The sequence below is a fragment of the Lycorma delicatula genome, chromosome 2 (assembly GCF_047948215.1).
Source record: "Lycorma delicatula isolate Av1 chromosome 2, ASM4794821v1, whole genome shotgun sequence".
In the NCBI taxonomy this organism is placed as follows: domain Eukaryota; kingdom Metazoa; phylum Arthropoda; class Insecta; order Hemiptera; family Fulgoridae; genus Lycorma; species Lycorma delicatula.
The window spans coordinates 128,255,575-128,273,800 of NC_134456.1; the positions used below are offsets into that span (position 1 = coordinate 128,255,575).

The 18,226-nt window shown below is 30.3% G+C and overlaps 1 protein-coding gene across 2 annotated transcripts in view; it reads right to left on the minus strand.

The window, feature by feature from the left end:
* LOC142320250 (uncharacterized) overlaps positions 1 to 18,226 on the minus strand; it is a 440,791-nt gene that overhangs the window by 105,549 nt on the left and 317,016 nt on the right. The gene's annotated exons all lie outside the window — the stretch shown is intronic.

Below are 18,226 nucleotides of genomic sequence, written 5' to 3' on the forward strand. Positions count from 1 at the left end.
AGAGGCATAATATTTATAAAAATCGAATTTCATCTACTTACAAAATACAAGTAAAATTTAGTTAGAAAATTTATTTCTTCTGACTTGACTATCATGTAAATTTTAATCATCATTGTATGAATTCCCTGTCAGGGGAATCACCAGACTTAAAATTTTTCATGCTAGCTCATGCTCACACTCACAAACTCAATTCATTATGTTCTGTGTTTGGGTTGCATATGTATTGTGATGGACTACTATACTTCTATAGTATTAGTAATTATTTTTAGTGGTAAGTGTTGTATTGTGTAAATATAAAAATTTCATATACAGTATAATTATCAGGATGGAAAAAACACAGAAAAAACTATACTGTTTATATTTGTAATTTCAAAAGCAAAAAGAGTTGGTGATCATCTAGCTGAAAGTGTTGCTTTGACATCACAGGGCAGTAATGTGACTAAATGTGTAAGTAGTAATGATTCACTTTCGGATACTAATTCATCTAGCACAGCTAAAGAACAATTTAGTAATGCCTGGGTTGATGAACCTTAATAAAATCTTGGATTCAGCCTAGTGATAACAAAAAACAAATGTTGTATTATAAATACTGTAATATCAAAATTAACAGTAGCAAGAGCCTTATACTTAAACATGCAAATACTCCTTAACATAAAGTAAATGTAGAATTTGCAATCAGCACCTCTAGTACAGCCACTATTTTATTGACAGTATCCGTTCCTCATTACATTGTAAAGTTACTGAAGCAGAATTACAGAGCATAATCTTCCTTTAGAATTAATGGATACACTACTATCATTAATAAAAGTAATTACTCCTGATCTGCAACCACATTTAATATTTTAATTATTGCACTATCTTCATATATTGCATTGATACTTCATATCTAATAAGTAATGTTTTACTGGTTGATGCTAGAAATATCTTATCAGAAAAACTAAAACAAACTTTTTCTCTTTGATTGTTGATGAATCAATAGACATTTCTTTTACAAAATCATTAGCTGTTCCTATTCAGCATTATGATAGCGAGTCAAAAATGGTAGAAAACTCATTCCTAAGCATTCACTAACAAAGTCAGTAGTTCATCTTTGTTCAAAACAATTATTTCGCTATGTGAAGAATTAAAATACCACTAACAAACCTGTTAGGATTTACCACTGATAATGCCTCTTTGATGATGGGTCAACATACAAAAATTCAAGCTAGGCTTTAAGAGTTGAATGAACATTTATATATATCTAGATGCATTTGACACAGCTTTTGTTTGTAGACTTCAGAAGCTTGTACTGTAAATACCTTTCAGATACTGTTGAAGAGCTTTGTAGTGACACATCCAATTTCATTAAAAAACAAACCATAAAAATTAGAAGAATTTAACGAGATCCAATATTTATTGAATCTTAAAGCTCATAACTTAAATTAGCTGAAATACAATGGTTTTCTATGAATGATGTAGTTCAAAGAATTGTAGAACATTGGATTGCATTATTGGCTTATTTTAATTTATGTGTTGTAGAAGATCGAATAGAGCAAGCCCAGTCAATTTTAAATGTTCTTCAAGACTCTGTCATAAAGGGGTATTTTTTATTCGTGGCCATTTTCCTACCCATCTAATTATTCTAGTATACACCTAATTTTAAAGTGTATCAGGGTACTTCATATAGGCTTCACCAGTTGCTCTTAAAGCTTGCAGATAATAAACACTTCTTTTTTAGTTATTTAGGATGTATATTTAGGAGGTAGAGTATATCCTCTTATACTGGAGCTGAAGAACATGGAATAAATTGAAAAACTGGAGTTAGGATATAAACTGGATAAGTACTGGATATAGTGAGCCCTTTGGTCACATTTTTAACATGTTCTCCTAAGGTAAACCATTTATCCAGGACCACTCCCGGGTACTTGACTATTTTCCCAAAGGGGATTTTCTCTCCTGAAATTTCCAGCTGTCTGGCTGTAGCACGTGTCTTGTATGTGAACATCACTGCCACCGATTTTTTACCGTTGACCTTGATTCTCCCCATATCGAGCCACAGCTCTACTAGATCCGATTGCCGTTGGAGTCTCTAGATCGCGTAATCTACACTTCTAGATTCATGTCTCTCCAGTCTCTCCAGGAAAATCCTTTCGAATAGCTTTGACAACACTGGTAATAAGGAGATCGTCCTGTAATTCTGGGGAAAGAGCAGACTTTTCCCAAGTTTGGGTAGGCATACCACCTTTGCAGTTTTCCAGCAATTCGGAAAATATCCAATGTAAAAAATTGATGTGAATATTGTGGTTATGATCGCTATAAGAGGATGGCACATTCCGGAATGCGCGGACACCGATCCTGTCAACACCCGGAACCTTGTTGGGGCTTGTTGCTTTGATTGCAGCTGAAACCTCTGCCTCAGTGACTTGGTCTATTTCTAGTGGGGCGTCCTCCACCTGTGCTAAATAATCTACGCAGAATGACTCCACCTCGGTTGTGGGGTCGTCGTTCGAGGCGGAAGGGGGGTTTGGAGTAAATTGGTTCTCCACGGTGTCGGCGAAAACCTCCGCCCTGTCCTCTTCCGAATATGCCAGAAAACCTCGTTGCCCCACAACCGGGTGGCGGGGCTTCATACTTGCTACCAACTCGTCAACCTCGTAATTTTGTATAGATTGGGATTATTAATAAAAATATAACTGGCCGATCCAACATAACAAAAAATTAAACGGCAACCTTTACCGACAGTAACCTTATCACTACCTGTACTTGACAAATTTTGCTAAGTATAATTTTTCGGGTGGTTTTGATTTACCAAAGTTTCATCTAAATAAATAAATAATAGGGCGTGGATTTTCTTCTTTTCGAATATTATGCATTTTTTTTAAAGGAACGCCTCCCGTTATGAAACAATATCTTGCTTTTCCATTAAAAACTTACTACCAACGTAACATTTTTTGAATGAAATCCAAGTTCCTTAAAAATTCTCCATAATGATATAACGCTACCGTTGTAATTCGTTTTCTTTTGTAACGTGTGTTTGACTTTGTGAATAGTAGGATACTCCCCACGATCATAGAACTCAAGGACGGTTCTACGGATCACGTCCAAATAAAAATCATTCAAAACTGTAACGTGTTTATTATGTGGTCATTTTTCTTCGGAGACGAAAAAGAATTTACACTTGCTTCGTTATTGGCTTTCCTTTTGGTAGCGCTCTTATTACCCTTGCAGTAATTAATTCGCTCAACAGTTCAAAGAGAAACACAACATGTTCAACAGAAACAGCAACATGTTCAACAGTATGTTGAACACAACAGTTCAAGAGAAACATGTTCTGTAGGTTGTTGAGCGTTGGCAACAAACGAAAAACGTCACTGGATGTTTTTAAATGTTAAAAATAACAATAAATATTATAAACGATGTTCTTACTCTGACTTGTAAATCAGGTGAAACTAGACATTTTTAACAATAGACCACACAACCAACCAACCTACCACACACATACACACACAAACACACACAGAGGAAAAAACTCCTAAAATCACAGTTATAAAGACACGTACACTGCAGAGCGAAAGCACGGCACTATTTTCGCGGCAACTTGTACGCAGTCACGCGGAGTAGGAGAGTTGGGTCATAGTGGGTGTGAAAAGGCAAGTAGATGCTACTGACAGGCGGTGGGGAAACCGCCAATATAAATGGAAATGAGTATAGTTTACAGCTAGTGATATAACTATGATAAGACAGATTGAAATATAATTACTAACGACAGATACGGTAGACATTAGCAATTAATGTTGCATATTATTATTCAATCCATGAGTAATTTATATAACGATATTAGTAATTCAAAAAATGAAAATTAAGGAATGTCTCTACTTTTGAAATAAGACCATTACTATACCAAATTAAATTAAGATAAGCAGGAGGTGTAACCATTAGAATATAAATTAGATTATCTTCGTAAATGCTATCAGCAATATTAATAGGCCATTGCATGAATAAATAATGTTATGGAAAATAAAATCATTATTATATTTTTCATGATTTAAACGCCAATTTTAATACAGACTATTCAAATAATTAATATTTAAAAGTTTATATTCAGCCAACCGAATGATAGTGCAACAAAGATAGTATAATTACTACACGGTGTATTTTATCGTAATCTTTCTTGCCCTTCTATAACTCATACAAATTTTATTAACATTTTAAAACTATTCATTCTATAGATAACAACAAAAAAAAACTAACCGCTCAAAGTTGTTTAGATTTTACAATTTGAATAAATATACTCTAAACTTTTTCTCTCCTAACTTTCAACCAAAATAGAATTATAAGTAATAAGTAATTACTTATACGTAATTTTGAACAAAGAGATTTATTTATAAATTTCTCTTGCGATTTCGAATATTCTTGTGTCCAGATTTCGTGCATATAAAAGTGAGCTTAGGCGCTTATGCAAAAACTGTATTTCTCGTACAAACCAAGTTACTGGTGTTTCTTTCAGTAAATGAAAGAAGTTTAATACAATCAATCAGAATAAATTAATGAAACTTATACAAATTTGAATGGATTTATTTGAAAAAAGATTTCTCCATGAAGAATCTGAAAAATAACTCTAAACATGATGTTTAATCACTATAAAAATATAAAAAATACGAAATCTTTTATTCGATTGGTATATATTAATGCATTATATAGATCCACGCCAGGAATGTGTACGATTAATTAATTATAGGGTAAAAAGGTCAGTGTGGTTTAAAGTCCGTATTAATTATTTAATACAATGCAATTATGTTAAGATGAAAATTTAAATACACAAAGATATTAAATATAAAAAAATTAAAAAAATAATTCCCAATTTCGAAGGCGTTATTGAAAATTATTTAACACATATTTATGTATATTTTTAATGAGATGCAGAAAATTCAAGGTATTTCAAAAATGTTTAATCGGTATTATTTAAAATTCACCGACAGAATAATATTATTTCTATTAAAGAAAATTTTTTAATTTTTTTAAAACAAATTGTGGAAAGATTTTTTAACGGTTCAGTAATTTAATAAAAATGGTAACGGATACATAATAAGGTACTTCATATATCATGTATCAGGTAGGGTATATGACGGATACCTCTAACTCTCAAGTCAAATTATTGTGTTGAGTTATACGAAAAATTGTTTTTTTCTTTGTTTGGTAAAGGTGTATTCAAAGCTTCCACATTCATAAACCCATGGATAAGTTAACGGTAGACAGGAATCATACTTATGAGCCCCAAACAATGATCTCTAACCATTTTTTATATCCTGAAAACTCGTTTTAATTTTTTTAGGAAAGACAACAAAAGATATTATACTTTTATAAGGATATATATATATATGTAGGTAAATAAATATTTAATAATGATGGTAAGCCGCCGGCCTCCGTAGCATGAGCGGTAGCGTCTCGGCCTTTCATCCGGAGATTCCGGGTTCAAATCCCGGTCAGGCATGGCATTTTCACACGCTACTTGTCATTCATCTCATCCTCTGAACCAATAACTAACAATGGTTTCGGAGGTTAAAAAAAAGTGATGAAAAGCTTAGCGTTTAATTATCGATCGTAATAAAATTATTACAAACTACATAATTCTTGAAATGCAATCTAATATTTCAGAAGAATGCAAGTTTACAACATTTTTTATAATAGAATTTTTCAAAATTTTACAAAATAAAGTTGTAGACACCTATAATAATTTTCAGTAAATATATTTTTGGCATTATTTCAGACTTCCTCGCTCATGGAGTATTAGAATGAAGTTCTACTGTTTTTTAATAGTACAATGTAGCCATTTTTTCATAGATTAAAGAATGAAATACTATCTTAAAAAAAATTATGTTTAATCTTTACTGTAATTCTTCCAAGTTCTTTTTGTTCATTTGAAAGAACACAATTTAATCGGTGTTTTTTATAATAAAAGTTTTATATTTAGTTTATATTATAATTTTGTACAAACCACCTTTTGGACGTACGATTTTTTAATTTCTATTAAAATAGAAGGAATAAAAAAAAACTGTTTTAATATTGTAATGTATTATATAATATATTGTAATATTGTAATATAAGATTTTCTAAATCTAGATATCTACAGGAAAAATTCCTTGAATAGTTAAAAAGCCTGAAATTCTTAGGCGTATTATACACTGTAGATTTTTCTACTTGGGACAAAATATGAAAAATAAACAAAAACAGTTTGAATAACTTTAATTCGAAGTTTTTAATTAATTATTGCTAGGAGAGATTAGTTCTTTATGGAACAAAATGATGATTCAGTTAACATCAATAAAATCATAATGAGAAGTGACATATATAAAAAAAATTAGGCGTAGTATGTAAACCCTACATTTTTTGATAATGCTTAATTTATCTCCTCCTCGATTAAAAAATAAAATTTTTCTTAGATTTATTACCATTAATGAAATTTTGTAACTTCGATGTGGACCAGAAAAAGAGAACCAAAAAAATAAAATAAATATACCGGACTAAGAATCCATTCAAAATCTTGATGAGTTCCAGAGACCGCTAAATGAAACGTAGCTGTAATCTTGGTTTTTTTTTTCAGTTCGATACAAACAAAATTAAATAAAGATTCGTTAACCTGAATCAACAAAGATTGTCTTAGATTCAGTGCAGGTGAGATCAATCTTGTTTGTACCTAAGAATTAGTTTTCATTTTAGGAATATTAGAAAATCTTTCTCTAAAATAACGGTTCTAAGCAAGTAAATAATGAAAAAAAAATCTTTTAATAAACAGGAGACTGCTATGTTATTACTTTATAGTTTTGTATTTCTAATCGTTTAGTTTTAAATTAGCTAAATGGTTTCCTTGATATTATATTTCTTTTAAAGTTTTTAATGAAAGATACTTCCTACAAATATTTAACATTAAATAATATTTCAATAGTTTTGATTTCAGTTACGTTAATCTACGGCAAGTATTTCAATACATGCAAGGTAAAATTTAATGTTTACCGAGTTAGGAAAGGTCATAATGGCAAAGAAAAAATGAAGACATAATATAATTTAACATAAATAAAATATGGAATTTATTCTAACCGGTATTTTTATTTCTTTTTGAAGGTTTTTTTTCAGTTCACTACCCAATAATTCTTCGAAATAAAAAACCGGATTTCCAGAATGCAATTTTGTAATGCAATTGATTCGCATTATGGTTTTAAAACATCATACTATATTATAAAGTTTTTATTTGTAAGACATCTGAAGGTATCATGAACACCAGTTTATCGGAAAACTCATTACAATAATTGTATAGGGGAAAAACAACGCTAATTACTGAGTGTACAGGATTTTTGGGAAAAATTCCAATAGAAAAGTTAATAGATCATATCCAAATTTTTGTAATATAACTTGATAGTGTAATCATAAAAATATAAAAATCAAAGACACGGCTTAAGGAGCAATTTTATCATTTTGTAATTTATTTTAATTATATATTATAATTTACCCGAAAACATTATTTAAATTTTAAATTAATTTTTTTAATATATATTTACCTAGAAGATTTATTTATTTTTATTGAATCTGAGTCTACAAGAATTATTATTTACAACTTGAAATTATTAAAAATTATAAAAGGACCATTTATTGAGTTGAAATTTTTCTATCATAGGATCCTTTGGTTTGAAGTACTACAATATTTCATTTCGGCAAAAAACGGTTTGAAGAAAAAATAATTCTGGTATTGTAATATCAGATCGATTTCCATACCTTTTGGGGACAAAAGTCCTGAACCATTTCTTTTATATTTTTGTAGATTTAGTTTTTGGAATTAGGACACCGTGGAATTACTAGTAATTTAAATTCATTTCAACCTGGTAATGGGATGGCTGTGGTGTCGTAGAATTCCATTTCAAAGTCCATTTACCCGGAATGGATTGTTTTCTTACACTCACACCTTATTCTTTATCTGTATATTATTAATCAGATTATTATCACGGGGTGCCAAGTAGGCAAAAATCTGGAAGTATTCGGAGGTTAATATTGGTTTTCAATGTACACCCAGGTAAAATTTATTTTTATCCTTTTTATCTTTCTGGAGAGTATATTCAAGGGTAAAGTATGACGTTAGTGTTAAAAATGACCTTATATTCAGGATCGATCAAACCGATTTTTTTGCATATTTCGCTAAGTATTTCTATTTATAGGGCAATTGTTGTATATTACTTTTTCAAAATTCGTTACGAGAGATGTTTACGCCGTTGGCGTAAAGTCGTTTTATTCCAATGAGTTCAAGGTTATGGTTAAGTCTTGTAGTTTACAGGCTTGGTAATTTATTTTGTTTTTTTGTAAGGCTTATCTACGTGTATTTTTAAATAGGTTATTTAGATTTATTTTCGATATCAATTTCTCTCAGGCTCCAGCTTGTCTGACTATTGCATCATCGAATTGGTGTTAGCTTATTTCTATCACGCATTATTTCATTGCTGTTTAGTCTTAATGTATATATTATGCTTAGTGTTTTTTTTGTTCTCAACCAATTTCAATGTTTGTCATAGTTCCTAGAAGTCTATTTCTCTTCGTCTGCCCTGATGTCATTTCTTCAACTTGCGTATTCAGAAATTATTTTTATCAGTCTTACGTAATTCTTTAGTGGTCTGCTCGCTTAAATTATTTTTGTTATGTCTTCGTTCCCGAATTCCACACCGTTTCTCTAATCGTTCTCATACTAACACTAAGACACTACTCTTGTTGTCAACACACACACACACACACACACACACTCTTCTGTCCATTGCTTTGTTCGCTTCCCCTACTTCTCACCACGCCAGCTTTGTTCTTTCTAGTTCGGACTTTCAAGTTGTGCGGATCCTGGTCCTCTTGGAGGGCCAGGCTTCGATGTTTTCTTTCTTTCACTTAATGTTAATACTTTCGTCGTCTTCGCACTTATAAACGTTGCGGCATTTCTCTGTTAAAATATTTTCTAATTCTACTCGTCAGTTTTTCGTGATTTCACAGTTTTCTATGTTCGTCCAGCCTCGTTTCTTCGTTAAGTTATTCTTCAAATTCTACATTACTTCTTTGTGGAAAGTGCTTCAATCATATCAAGCTGTCAATTCTGTCGACGCCGAATTTTCTCCAGCTTCTTATTACAATTTAAGCGAAGCAGAATTTCTTCAAACTCGTTGCTACACATTTCAGATGCCCAGTCTTGCTCAACCTCGAAGCCACATTCTCACCACTGTATTCCTGATACACCACGGCGGACTACGTCCAGGAATTTACTGTATGTATTCGTTTTACCTTCATTCATGAGTTCCTCTCTTACAAATATTTGTGTGCTACAGGCAATTTCAGTTTTTCATTACTTATTACGTTAAACAGTTATGTTATCATTAAAATTTGTGGAACATTCAGTTCATCATACCTATGCCTTTCAAGTTTCAATTTCATTTTAGTACAGTCACATCAGGTTACTTACATAAGGTTGTCATTGTTCAGCTGCAACCTATTTTACGTGCTCAATTAATTTCAATGCAATTATATTGTAATTAACTCTTTATTTTTATGTTTACTTATCACAATTTGATTATTGTTATTAACTCTTTTTGTACTAGAATATCATTGTGGCCTTTTTTCTACACGAAACTAGAATTACATGTATTAATTATTTAACGTTAAGTTTGTTGATGTTCTTAATTCAGAAAAGGCCAGTGCTAATTAAAATTTATTGTAATTCGTTTATCTAAGTTAATGACATCCGTTCATTGCTATTTGTCACATTATAGTATATGTCAGTAGTACAACTGTTGGCCAGTTACATTTTTCTATTGATATTATGTTTTTCTAAATTTACAATTAAAATTAAGGTGTTTCATGTTCTCTTGTTTTTCAGGCTTTGTCAAAAATGTATATTGTCAAAATCTGTATTTAAAAATGTATATTCATGTATTTTTTTTCATTTAATATTATTGTTATGCTGATTTCAGTTGATATTCTTATGTATCATTAAATTATGTTATTTTTATAATTTCATTTTAGTTTTTAAGGTTATGATTTAACATAAGTTCAGTTGTTTTTCTTTCTCATTAAAGTCCAATTTCTTTTGGCAAATACAAGCTGTGTTTTTTGTTAACTTTATCTAACAAGGGATATCGCGAAAAAAATTTCGATTTTCTTAAGAAACATTATAATAAAAAGTTTATTAAAGCAAATTTGTTACTTAAAATGCATATTTTAAATAATCCAAAAATTAAAATAAAAAATCAATCCCAACTTTTAAAATTAAAATATATTTTTTGTTTGTTCTTTTGGTCTATTTCCCTTCAGTTTAAATATTTTTCAAAAATTTCACGAATGTTTATACTTCAAATAGAAGAAAGCTATCAAGCCCAAAATAAAAACAAAATGGATTTTGGACTTTTTCTTAACTGCATTAATAAGCCCTCATTGAGAGCTTTTCAAGGATGTATATCATAAATGGTACTTATTTTCATCGGTTCCAGAGTTATAGACAAATAAAAAACCTCCAATTGTAAAAAAGGTTTAACAATTAATAATAATTCAATAATAACAATAAAAATATATATATATATATATATGAAGAAAAAATATCAGAAGTTATAAATGAAATAAAATTTTATGTACTTTTCATTTAAAAAAAAAAGTGTAATGTATTTAATAGGCGTACAAGGAAGTCATGTGGTTTCCAGATCAGAATTTTATTTTTTGGCAATCGTGTTTTTTAATTATTATAGTTATTTTTATTATTTAATACATTTTAGTGATCATCGAGAAAATTCACGATTCGAAAACCTATGGATACAACATACTGATGGATACAACAAATGAGGAAACTATAAACATTTCAATTTATTTATTTGATTGGCGTATACAATGTAAACTTACAGATTTATCAAGCGGTTGAGTTCCTCGAAACTTTTTAATCGTGCGGATCATATAGCAATTTTCTGGTATCCAAATAACTAATGACTAAACTTTCCTATTTTCTCATGCGACTCAGTGCTACATAGGCCTGGTCCTTGGCAAATATATAACTGCTTAGATCTACGACAGCTCTATTTAGGGTGGTTGTTTGTAGTTTATGTACCGTTACAGCCCAGCACAATATTAGTGGCAGCATACGCCGATCTCCTTTGCCCTGTCTCCCTAAAGCATCAAATTCGATAGTAGTGGGCTCAATCCTCAATCCGATGCCGACAGCATTCTAATCGTACTCTCATCAAACTCTACAAAAACCGTTTGTGGGAGCTCATCGGGCTCAAGCTGTTCTTGACGTAGCACAGGCCACTCGATTTTTCTGAGTATATCAGTTAATTTTTATTCTAGTTTGGTTCCATTACGATTTTGTATTTTGTACTGATTTTTGAATTCACAATTGTAACATCGATTTAACTTTGAACTTTGTGAAATGTTGTTTTCATCTTTTGCATTTCCTTGAATTTTTTTTGTACGAAAGTCGCTACATTTTCTATATTCTTTTATGTGTAAATTATTTTTTAATTGTTCTACGTTTATAAAATCTTTTTTTTTTGTAGTTTTAAAGTATTTTTACAGTCGGTTACATTTATATAAACCTTGAGTAAATTGGATCACACTTGCAATTACATGATAATAGTTCCCAGCGAAACTTATCAAAAATTACACACTAGTATTACAAAGAACTTCTGTGGCAAGCAGCACATACACTACGTAATTATGAACAACAATTAACACCTAACAGTAGAACAAGAGAAATAAAAATTAAAGAAATCAAATCGCAAGAAAAACAATGAAACAATTATAAGAAAAAGAGAAGGAAAAGAATATGCAATAAATTTTAAGGTACTTGTATATTAACCGGCACGCATATTATGTTACATAATTTTCTTATTATTATGTATTTTTTATTTATCTAACGCTAGTATTAAAAGGAATTTGAAGTAAATTAAAAACAGGATTTACAAAATAATCATTTCATACTGTATCATTTTTACACGACTGCCCAAAAAGAAGGAGTGTAATGTTTTAGAGTGTGTGTATGTTTGTTGCACCGTAGCAGATCAACGGCCGAATCGATTCGGAAGTATGACCCCGCGTTGGAATCCTTACGTCTACGAGAGAGTCATAGATTATATAAATGTGTTTATACTCGTATATTCTATATATATTAGTGGAAATTTGCCGGTTGAAACACAAAGTTTAATTAATTGAATTAAGGAACTGTATGAACTGTAAGTCTCTATCAGTGTTAGCTGGGTTTGAACTGAATAATTCAAATAAATCGAATGAGTAAATTACAATAAAATAAAAATTCAAAAAAACAAAAAAATTACAAAAATATATTTGATTACATATAAAAAATTATTTTTTAAAAAAGCTTCTATTTAACTAATATTAATATTAACATTAATAAAAAAAGGAAACAAATTAGAAAACCCCTCTAAAAAGTAAAAAAAATAAGAATTAAATCAAATTGAGAATTTTAAACAAAAAAATATATCATTAACAAATATAAAAATGCACTGAAAAGTAAAAAATAAATTATATAAATATCTAATAAATAACCAGTAAATAAAAAATAAATAAATGTAATAATTATTAAATTTTAAAATTAAAAGTAATGAAAATATTTAGTTAAATAAAAGCGTGGCGCAGTTTTATAATTTATTTAAAACAACACAACATTTATTTTTACAATTAATCTTCATTTTAATTTTCAATAACGACGCGAGGAGGCGGAAAGTCTGCTCTAACCTCTCCAGTTGAGACTGACTAGCTGCAAGTAACAATCTGGGAAAATGCACCCACTCATTTTCTTTGTACGTGTTCTCACATAGTTGAAGTTCATCTTCGAATTCTGCTTGTAATCTAAGCCAAATTGAACGTACTCTTTCTGCTAAAAGTTTCATTTTAATTAATTATGAATTTTTATTTAATGAATTCATAATTACGATTACAATTATAATAATAATTAATAATTTTTCAGATTACCGTCAAAATGTAATAACTTGGTGCAAGATTTCTTAATTTAATTTTTATTTTTAATCTTATTAACCCTTAAAGGTCATCTCGGTGCAAATTTGAACCATCAAAGAATTAAAACGTGAGTTATTTTATTACAGATAAATAAAGTATATGCATTACTAAACAACCTCATTAAACAAAAAATATATTTTAATAACAGCAAATGTCTATAAATACATATTCGCAAAGATTGTTATAAAAACTGTGCCACGCTTTTATTTAACTAAATATTTTCATTTTAAAATTTAATAATTATTACATTTATTTATTGGTTATTTATTAGATATTTATATAATTTATTTTTTACTTTTCAGTGCATTTTTATATTTGTTAATATACTATATATTTTTTTTAAATTCTCAATTTGATTTAATTCTTATTTTTTACTTTTTAGAGAGTTTTTCTGATTTGTTTCCTTTTTTTTTATTAGTAAAAATAATTTTTTATATGTAATCAAATATATTTTTGTAATTTTTTTTTGTTTTTTGTATTTTTTACTTTTTAGCCTTAATGAACAATAAACTTTTTACATCCAAAAAAAATATTCTTAATAATATTTATATCTGAATATTATTGTTTGTTCAAGCTTGTTTGTTTATTAAGACTAAAAAGTAAAAATATTTGTTTTTACACATCGAAGTTACATACGTGTACCAAATTTCATTGATTTTTCATACGATAAATCAAAAGATATAGCAGTTGCAAGATTTGATTATAACTAAAGTAAGTTAAATAAAAGCTTATAAAAATAGTAAAGTTAAATTTACGTTAAATAAAATAAAATAATCTATATATATATATATATATAGATATATAAATGAATGTTTGTCCCGTGTACGTTCCTATACCATTCATCCGATTGTGATGAAACTTTGGTGAGTTGTGAGTACGCCAGCGAAGGTTTCTGAATTATTTCGGACCTGCTAGGTTGCGCTGGGGTCGAGATATTTTGAAAAATTGTATTTATGGTCCGATTTGACTCATATTCAGAATATGTATTAGTTACGTGAAAAGAAATATTTTTGCAAAAAATGGAGCCGCTAGGTGATATTGGGGTCGAGATATTTAGAGAAATTGCATCTATATCTATGGTCCGATCTGGATATTTACGAAACAAATATACAAACAGACTTTCTTCTTTATATGTATAGAAGATTACCCGTGTGGACAAGATACATATTACAGAATTTAAAAATTTTTAAATTCGTCCGGAAGATCTCTCAAGCAAAAAAAACCTTAAGATCTCGCAGGTAAAAGCATCTAAGCTCTGACACGTTTTCTTAAGTGGTTAGAAAAAGGACTGTGAATAAGTGAATAAAATATAAAAAAAATTAAAAAAAATGTTAAACAAACTTGCATACGGTTAAGATAAGGGTTACATGCGGTTATTAAGATAATACAATTTTATTAAAAGTTTTGTAAACAAAAAACAAAAAAAAATACATTTGAAGTGAGTTTGAAGGAAATGTTTTTTGTTGTTTAATGCTTATCTGCTACGGTTTCAAATGGAAACAAAAGCAATAAAATATCGCGGGCGAAGCCGCGACGGGGGTGCTAGTATTAAATAAATTTAAACAATTCTGTTTAATAATAACGGGTTTCCCGTGGGGACTGCATGTGAGGTGATGAGAGCACATCGTTTGACGCTAGACCGATCATCACCATCAACTGGTAACAAACGGGATGCCTGAGGGGCACTATTTTGGAAGGTGCAATGGGGTGCTGTTATAATATCTCTGCAAACAATCGTCCTATTTTCAAAATTCAAACGATGTATTTGTTCGTGTGTTTTGTAAGCATCAGGTATACTTTCGATCCAACAGATCACGGTTATTCGGAAATGTTATATTTTCGCAATCGATCTTACGATTTTAAAAATTCAAACGGGATTCTTTGCTATAGCTTCTGTAACGCCTACATGTTTTGGAAAAAATTGGAAGCGGATAGTTACGATGACTCAAAAGTACAACATTCATATAAAATATTAAAAGAAAAACTGGTTTATGAATATCCAAAAAGCTGAAAAATTTAAATTTCAATAGCCGGGAGAAAAAAATACAACGTAAAAATGTGTTACAAAATATTAACCAAAAATATTTAATTAGCCAGCTTCAGTTATTTCTTCGTCGACAAAAAAAAAATGTATAGTTTAAATTTTAATGTTATTGATTTAAAAAAAGAAGATTTTAATAAATATAAACTTACTTGTCTGATTAAATCTTATAATTTCAATTTTTGAAGCCAAAATTCTCAATAAAATACAGCAATAACAAAAATTTGTAATATTATTATATTAGCGTCACAATTTCGAAAAATATGTTTCGATTTTTTTGAAAATTTGGAGGCTAATGCATCAGGGATTTTTTAATGATTAAAATATTCACTAAAATTGATTTTAAATAAAAACAAAAAAACAAATTATAAAAAAATTCTATTATTTTAAAGGTTTGGGAGCTCCCGCAGACGGAGAGGGCTATTACTATTAATAACTTTATTGTTTACCAAAATACATTTTGAGCATTCAAAATTAGACATTGCTAATTCATTTTTTTTTTTTCATTTTAGGGTCTCATACTCAAACGAAAGGATTTGGGTAAAATTTATCTCTAAGAAAATAAATCCGTTAATGGTGAGAATAAATTAAAAAAGTACTTATTAAAATCGTTTAAAATATACAGATACCGCTAGTTGTAATTTTGTATGAAAAGTGAGGAAATCTTTGGCTAATTTTTTTAAAGAAATACTAAAGAGTATACTACGTATGCAGTTACGTCAGGCCTGACAAGCCAGTAGTGGTAATGCATTTGTCTACACACACGTGCGCGCGCCCTGGAAAATTGGTTGGAGAAAACAAACTAAAGAGTAAGGGCTGTTAAAAAATTAAGATTTTTACATTTTAAATGCAATGCTAACTTGCGAGATGATTTAAAATAGATTTTTTAAATGTTTAAAAAATGTTCTATTACATTTCCTTATGTGTACGTTGCAATCGGTTCAACTAGTGAACAATAAAGAACCCCCCCATTGTGAAATGAAATGAGGATGATATGTATGACATATCCATGAAGTGTAGCCTTGAACAGACTCAGGCTGACTATTCCTGAGATGTGTGGTTAATCAAATCCCAATTACCAAAGAACACTGTTATCCACTGTCTATTATTTAAAACTGTATAAAAACAATCAATCTTTACTAGGATTTGAACCTGAGAACCTTCGACTTCAAAAATTATCCGTTAAACAAATGATCTGCGACGACAAGTTTACCACTAGACCAGCCCGGTGGGCTAAAAAGTCAAACAAATATTTTTTTCCATAGACCGTTTGAGTGCGATGGGCAGATCAAACGTATAATGGTTTGAAGTCCTATTGATATAGAAAATGTAGATGCAAATACTACCGTTTACTCGTCTTCTTAAGCAAGATATAGCCAAAAAAAGAAAAATGTGTAGTCACTTTTGGGATTCGGGATGAATATAAAATAAAAATTTTTGGCAATTTATAATCTAGATAAATAAATCTTCAACTTTGTACGAACAAAATTTTACTAAACTGCCCCAGCAAAGGTTTTTAATTTTATTTCATCCAAAACACCCCCATCCTTTTTTCTAATTTTACAAAAAATTTACATATATTTTACTCCCGAAGTTAGTATCTGCCTACCAAGTTTGAAAAAATCGGTCAGTAGGGTCCAGAATTATAAAGCCCATTAAGGCTGGTAGCGGAGGGGGTGGTGTGGCGATCGGGATCGTCACAAGGCAGGTGTCTTCCCCTACTGGGGTCAGGATGATGATTAAAAAAAAAAACATAATCTTTTAGAAGAAATAAATAATAACAGATGGCTTTTCTCAACAGCAGTCCAGAAGTTTTTAAAAATTAAATGTAGATATAAGGAAACAGTAATATTAAATTTTAGATCAGGAATTATTTCACTCTCGGAACAATGCCAAGCTTAATCCTCAGAAGTTCAAATAAAATCAATGGGAATACAAACATAGATTGCGGAACAGTATCCCCGTTATTTGAAATAAATATAAATGTAACAGCTCGTACTATTGGAAAACTTAAATTGCACATGGACGAAGAGAAAATGAATAATTTTGAAGAAATGACATATTTGGGAAAATTAATCTGAGAGTTGATACAAGTAGATGTCAAGTCAAGCAATTAATTTTTTTCATTGTCTAAATAATCCTTCTGTGTCGATGGCTACATCGTTCGACTTCCCCGACACCGTTTCGGAGCATTTCCTGCTCTTTGAAGTAAGGGGGCTACAGGTTGTAAAAAAAGACAAGGGGTCTTTTCTACACGAATCGTGGTTGCCGTGTAGGGCCGGGAGATAACCCCGTAGCTTAGGATGCTTTGGCCATCCAAGAGTGGGGGGGTTGGAGCTTCCCGATGATGGCATCAGGGACCCTTGTAGTTTGATGAGAGGCCTGCGGGGAAGCGTCGGATGTGCACAACGCACATCCGACGCTTCGAACGGAACGGGAAGGGTAGCTTCCCAATGGTGGGGCATCACTGCCCGACTGGGGCGCGTATAGGTGTGCCCCTTCACTGGGACGAATAAGTGTGGATGCCACACCTATTATGAACTATAATAATAGTAATCCTAATAATAAAAGGAAAAAAAGAAAAGTTGTTGAGAAGATGATGTAAAGGACAAAAACTTGTAAGTTTGCGATGAACTTTACGATTCCTATAAATCCGCGTCAGTTATTATTTTACCTTCTATTTCTATTTTTGTTCTATTCTTAAAATAAATCGTATATCAATATTTCCTCGTTTGTTAAAAAATCCGTTGTTGATCACGTGATGTAGCAGTATATAGTTTTCATCTTAAAGTTTCCGTAGGATAATGATCGGTTGTTACTATCAGAATTCTGTAGATTTTATTAAATTGTAATTAATATACCTATTCTAAAATAAAAAAAATTAAAAACGGAGAAATCGCAGAAATACACGATTAATCTGGGGTACCAACCGTTCAAACACCGGTATGCACGATCTAGTATTCAAATCCGTATAAAAGTAACTGTCTTTATTTTATTTATTTTAATAGATTTACTGTAGTTATTTGCATTTTTCTGTTCTGGAATGGAGGTCAAATAAATAGGAAAGTGTTTTATTATACTTTCATTAAAAACTAGAGGATGGAATTAAAGCTTTCCAATTACCTTGGTCAGAAATGCACATGTTGAATTTTGACACTTAATTCCTAATAA